At 49.4% G+C, this 6656-nt stretch overlaps 1 long non-coding RNA gene across 1 annotated transcript; it reads left to right on the forward strand.

The window, feature by feature from the left end:
- Positions 1 to 3220: 3220 nt before the first annotated feature.
- LOC115275737 lies at positions 3221 to 5376 on the forward strand. Its single transcript, XR_003901717.1, has 2 exons — positions 3221 to 3296; positions 5025 to 5376. It is a non-coding gene; the product is annotated as an uncharacterized LOC115275737 (long non-coding RNA).
- Positions 5377 to 6656: the final 1280 nt, after the last annotated feature.

Raw genomic sequence — 6656 nt, forward strand, 5'->3', positions numbered from 1 at the left:
TTTAGGAAGAGCTCTGGCTGCCACAGAAAATGGGTTGGGGGCACAAGCAGGAAAGGCAATGAGGAGGTTGCTGTAGAGATCCAGGGGGAGATGGTGAAGCCACAGTTATGGCTGCAGCAGGCCTTAGAGGGGCACCTCCCAGCTACAAGAGCTTTCATGCCCTGGCACTTTGAAAGAGTTCTTGGGCCTAGGCACCCTCTTCCCCACCATTTAAGCCACCTCAGCCCTTCTATTTCTTTTTCTTTCTTTTTTTTTTTTAACATTCATTTATTTCTGAGAGAGTGAGAGAGACAGAGCACGAGTAGGTGAGGGGCAGAGAAAGAGAGGGAGACACAGAATCCGAAGCAGGCTCCAGGCTCTGAGCTGTCAGCACAGAGCCTGACGTGGGGCTCAAACTCACAACGGTGAGATCATGATGTGAGCCGAAGTCGGACACTTAACCAACTGAGCCACCCAGGCGCCCCTCAGCCCTTCTATTTCTGAGGTTCCTTTTGGCTCTACCTTAGCTCTCCTGGTTATTCTGGTTGGAACCAGCGTCTCAGTTTCCATGTGGGGCCTACAATTTCCTGGGTCTCATTCTGTTGGGAGATCTGTCAGCCTTCAGCTCACCCTACATCCCAGCCTCCCTCAGTGTGATCCTTTCATGCATATCCTTTGACAGAAACACCAAATAGGTGTGTGACTGAGGGGCCTTCTCCACCAGGGCTGTCACTCTCTGCCATGTTCCCCCACCCCCCACCAGTATTCATACAAATACATGTGTGTATACCATTGATAGGACTGACACTGAAGGAAGGGCACCCCTGGCAGGCAGAGGGGTATCACCTGAGGAAATGTCTTGAGGTAGAAAGCACAATGGAGTGTTTGGGGAGCAGAAGGGAATGTTGTTAGCAGGGTCTGGAAAGGACTGGTTAGGGCCTTTGGGGTTGGGCCTGGGGCAATGACCATGTACGGCAAGCAAGGGTCACCACAGCCAGGTTTTGAGCAGGGATCAGGAGAGTCACCTTCATTCAGTCTCATGAATATGCACAGAAACCTGTTGAATTATGCAGACTGAAAGGATGTAAATGTATATGCAAATTTGCTGCTGCCCTTCTTGTTGCTATGGAAACCAAAGAATAGAAAAGGGGGGCCCAAACCCTGGGGAGACCAGACTGGAGAGACTGGAGACCAGGAGGCTCTCCTCTGTCTCCTGCTTTTCCCTTTCCTGCTGTTTTGATCTTTTTCTTTGCCTCACTCTGTCTTTGTCTTCATGCTCTCTTTCCATCTCTCTGCCCCTCTTGATCTTTCTGTCTCGCTCTATTTATCCTTCCCTTTTTTTTGTTTCTGTCTCTCAGTCTGTGAGTTTCTGTCTGTCCATGTGTGTATATCTTTGACTCCATGTCACTGTTGCTCGTTCTCCCCCTAACTTTGTGTCTTAAATTCCATGGCTCTCCCTCCTTCTGCATCTCCCAGTCTCCATGTCTCTGACTCACATCATTTTTTCTCTGCATCTCTATTTTTGTGTCTGACTCTGTCTAATTGTGTCTATTTCTTAATCTCCCTTCCAAGTTCTTTCCCTTCTCTTTTCACTCTGATTCTATCTCTCTGAACTTCTTATTCCAATGCTTGTCCCTCTCTGATGGGAAGGACAGGAAGCTGCACATCTGTTCTTGACTGATGGCCCAGCCACCTGCATGTTCCAAGATTCCTAGGTGCTCTCCCCACATAAAATCCTGTGTCAGGTCTGGCCCCTGTCAGTGTTGCCATAGGATCCCTGTGACAGGCCCACGCTGGCTGCCAGTGCACCAGGGATGCTGTGCTAGCCTCTGCCTACTGTGTGATCATGCCTAGTATTTCTCTTTCTGGATCTGTAGTCTCATCTCTCTCTCCTTGAAGCTGGTGGGCATCTTGAGGCAATGAGGTGTAGAGAATAGGGAATCGAGAGGTGAATCTTAGTGGTTCCCCCATCTGGCCCTCTGCCCAACGGCTGACGTGAGGGGTCTGGCTGAGGCCCAGGTATGGGGGTGTCTAGGACTAGTTGAGACCAATCCTGGCCCCCAGAGAAGACTTCTGGCTGATCCACAAAATCAAGCAGCAGCCCCTCCACAATCTATCCATGCTTCTGCCTGTTGCAGCCTTAAACATCCAATTACCTATTCAGGGTCCTTTGTTTGCCCCTCTGTCATTGGGTTTACAGTTATAGAATACTTATTCTATGCCATGCCTCTGCCTTCATAGGTCCACAGTGATAGAAAAATGTCATCTGGACTTCTTGTATCCTTCCCCTCCCCCCAAGAAGGTGCTCTTTGGTCCAGGTGGAAGAATACAGACTCTTTAACCCCCATAGCTTCCTATCCCTGGTGGACTCATTTGGGGGGTATAAAGCATATGCAGCTGCAAAAGTCATGGATCACTTTTAGGAGAAACAGAGACACAGAGATAGAGATAGAGATAGAGACAAGAGAAACTGGATCTATGGAGGCAATATGTCTCCATACAGGGTTTGGGATGGTGTACGGGAAATTTAGGGCAGGACTGAGGGTGAGGGTGGGCCAGAATATTCTGAGGGCAGGTAAGCCACCCTATGTAGAGGTGGAAGCTTCTCCTTCCAGTCTTGGGCAGGATGCCTTACCTCCAGGCAGGCACTAGACATGGGGGATCTGGCTGGGGCCCAAGTGTGGGGCCAGTCAGAGTAGTCAGGGCAAGTCCCCCTCCTCCAAGAGACTGCCAAGCTAAGCCCCCAGCTCTCCTGTCTCGCCAGAAAGGACACAGACATAATCACTCTTCCCACTAACTGTGATTCACCCATGTTCAGGCCCAGGCATGATCATGCTGTCAGGAATTCCATGTTCAAATTAAAAACCTCCCTGGACACCCTACCCAACCCCACCTGGGCCAGTTGTGCCATTGGGGGTTGGAGCAGGGTCAAACAAAGCTGTCTAGAAGGCTTTAGGCAAAGCCACACATGGAGAGAAAAAAAGGGATTAGGGGAAAGATGGAGGGTGAAAAAGACTGAAAGACAGAGGAGAGGTAAACACTGATGGGTAGCAAACCAAAGCCAGTAGATGAAGGGGGCTCTGGTACCCACCAGACTGGTACTGACCACTTACCTGGATTATCTCATTTAACTGAATCTTCACAATAGTCAGAGGCAATAGGTACTATTATGATCCCATTTTACTCCTGAGAAAATTGAGGTATAGACATATTCAGTCATTTCCCTGAGGTCACAAAGCCAGTAAATGGTGGAGTAGGCATTTGAACTTTTCAGTCTCACAGAAGAGCCAAGAAGACAGACAGACATAGAGACAGAGGTTGGAACAAATTCCCACACCAGTACTCACGGCAAATCTGGGAATCCTGGGATTATCAGGCAGCTGTGCAGGGGAAAGCCTTTCCACAGGCCAAAAAAACATGCAGCATCCTATCCTTTCTATCAGAAACCAGGACTGTGACAAAGAGACATAGAGGGAGAGATAAAGACAGAGACATCAAAGCAGGGAGAGAGATGGAAGGGGAACTCTGTGCCGCAGAATTCCTTATCTGACTTTCCTCTTCCTGCCACGTGTGCAGCCTGTCCTGCCCCTGATTCAGACCTAGCCCAGCAGACACCTTGCTTTCGTGGGGCCCAGGCTTTGAGATCCATTTTTTTAATGTGTTTATTTTGAAAGAGAGTATATGGGAGGGACAAAGAGAGAGAGAGAGAGGGAGGGAGGGAGAGATTGAATGATTGAATCTCAAGCAGGTTCCACGCTGTCAGCACAAAGCCCAACTCAGGGCTCAAACTCATGAACCATGAGATGATATGAGCCAAATCAAGAGTCAGATGCTTAACCAACTGACCCACCCAGTCACGCCCCCCCGCCCCAAATGTATTGAGCACCTACTAGTAGAGAGGGACTCTTGCTCCACATCTCCTACCTCTTTCTCTTTCACTATTGAGAAATCTTTCCCATTGTCTAACTTCAACCCTCTAAGATAGGTTCTGCAATAAGGGATCAAGATTAGAATTTGGGGACACTTCGATATGGAGGGTTAGCCTAGCCAAGTACAGAGAAGAGGTTTCTGAGGGCTGGCTTTGGGTGCCTTCTGGTTGGAGGCCCCTTCTAGTTGGTTTGGAGAAGAGGGTCATGGCCCAGCTGGTGGGGCCTAGAGAGCTGAGCTGTCAACAGTAGGGAAGATAGGGTTGAGAAGAAAACCAGGAACTATCCTGAGGGAGCCAGGGAGTTGGCGTTTTGGTTTCTAATATTTTAACCCTGGTTTCAATTACTCCCAGCGTCCCCAGAGTTCCCTGACCATTGTAGGCTCCCAAGCTTGAGGAAGGCTCAGGACCCTCCTGGGAATGCTAGAAACTAGAGGCTCAGGGATAGGAGTCTGGGGGCAGGGGAGCATTTCCATCTTCTTCCATGTGTCTGGCTGAGAGACGCCACCAGACCAAGCAGGGCTCTGGGGACAGCAGGGAGGCTGGGGAAGGAGGGGCCTACACTCTGCTCACAGGCTTCTGTGGAGGGTCTGCATCAGCCAGCTCCTTAGCACCAGCTTGGTCCCACTGGCCTCAGCCCAATCCTGGCTGCTAAAGCCCAGAACTCTTTCTTGGCCTCACTAGACTCCTTTTTGGTCTTGTGACAACCCTGACTCCTGGCTTTCCTTCTGCCTCTGGGGCAACCACACCTTCCCTGCTCACTCTGTTTTTTAAAATTTATTTTTTTATTTTTATTTTTTGAGAGACAGAGAGAGACTGCAAGCAAGGGAAAGGCAGAGAGAGTGAGATTGAGAGAGAGAGAAAGGCATAGAGTCAGAAGCAGGCTCCAGGCTCTGAACTGTCAGCAAAGAGCCCGACACAGGGCCCGAACTCACGAACCAGGAGATCATGACCTGAACTGAAGTCAGATGCTTACCCAACTCAGCCGCCCAGGCACCTCTCTGCCCAATCTGTTTTTTAATCATGGTTCCTAGGGCTTCAGCTTAAATCCTCTCCTCCCCTCCTCCTCCCTTTCATCGTCTTTCTCCCTAATCCTGTGATCTATCTTGTTATCTTCCAGCATGTTCAGAGTGCCCAGATCAGTCTGAGATTTTGATGAATGCCTATACAACCAGCAAGAGCCAGTTACAGGGGGCATTAGGAGCTGAACAGGGACTGCACACTTCCAGCCAGGTGGCTCTCTCTCACTTTCTGTGTTCTTCCCTTCCTTGTCGCTGCTGGCTATCATCGCACAGACCCTTCAACTCCATGGATATGTCAAGCCCCAACTCTCTCCAGCTCAATGAATGGCACAATCATCTCCCAGTTACTCATGCCGGAAACCTGGGAGTCATCTGTGCTTTTGTACACAATGTTCCCTCTGGCCCTGGCACATAGTAGGTGCTAATAAATGTCTCTTGAACTGAACTTAATTCAGTTTTCTCTCTTGGACTCCCATCTGTCTCTGTCTGTTTCCCTAGGATTTGGTGTCTCTGGCATTCAATATTTAAATCTCTAATTTTTCTCTGTCTTCTGAATCACTACAATTGAGTTTCTGAGGGAGAATCTGGGGCTTCTTTTCTTTCCTCTGTCCCTGCCCCAGGAAATAGGGAGGCAGCTCTACAGCAGCAAGGACCAAGGACACACTCTGGGCTGGCACTGGAAGGAGTCAATCCTTTAAGACATATGCCTTCTATGAAGAACTGGGGGAGAAAAGGATCAAGACCCACTGGAGTGGGGAAAAAAGGTAGGTGCTTTGTGCTTTTGAGCAGGGAATTAATTTCATGCAAAAATTTTATAACAAAATGAAAAAAAAAAACTACTGCATCTGTGATTTTGCAAGTCTGTACCCTTGCTCCCATCTTCAGACACGGTTGGTGTCTTTTTTTTTTTTTTTTTGAGACAGACAGAACATGAGCGGGGAGGGGAAGAGAGAGAGGGAAATACAGAATCAGAAGCAGGCTTCAGGCTCTGAGTTGTCAGCACAGAGCCCGACGCAGGGTCTAACCCACTGAGCCAAAGACGGAGGCTTAACCAACTGAGCCACCCAGGCGCCCCACACTTGGTGTCTTAAATCCTGACTTCTCTGTCTTCTTTCGTCCCTCTCCCCACCATCCCTCTGATTTCTTTATTCCTTCCCTGACCATCTACTGCTCTTTCCAAACTTATCCCAGACCTTAGGATCACTGGGGGGAGGTCCTTGGAAAAGCACATGCTATACTAAGTGTCCAGGGGTCTGTTCTCTGTGTATAGGGGAACACAGGGGTTCTTCTGTCATGGGAGCAGATGGAAATGAATCTGAGCCCTCCCCTCCCCACTCCCCCAACAAAGCCCTGTTCTCTCTTCAGCCCCAGGACCCTGTTCCCGGTCAGGTTAGAGGTCTTCCTCCCATGGGTAACTGCAGACCCCTCTTCCCTGGCTGCCCCACCTCCAGCCTCAGCATTTCTCACCACCCTGTACAGCAGCCTCAGTGATCTCACTAAAATGCGGATCTGGTTATGTTCCTCACCTACTTTATGCCTTTCCAGGCCTGTGTGGCATTGGCACTAAAAGCACTTCAGGATGTGGTCTCTGAGCCACTCAGGCTATCTCTCAGTCTGCCTTCTGCCTTCTGGGTCTCTACTTAATCCTTTACTGGATACCAAATCCTCTTTTCCATCCCTTGAAGATGTGACCCATTCAGATAAGCTCCCTCTCCTGTGCCCTGGGACTT

The sequence above is a fragment of the Suricata suricatta genome, chromosome 13 (genome assembly GCF_006229205.1).
Source record: "Suricata suricatta isolate VVHF042 chromosome 13, meerkat_22Aug2017_6uvM2_HiC, whole genome shotgun sequence".
Classification (NCBI taxonomy): domain Eukaryota; kingdom Metazoa; phylum Chordata; class Mammalia; order Carnivora; family Herpestidae; genus Suricata; species Suricata suricatta.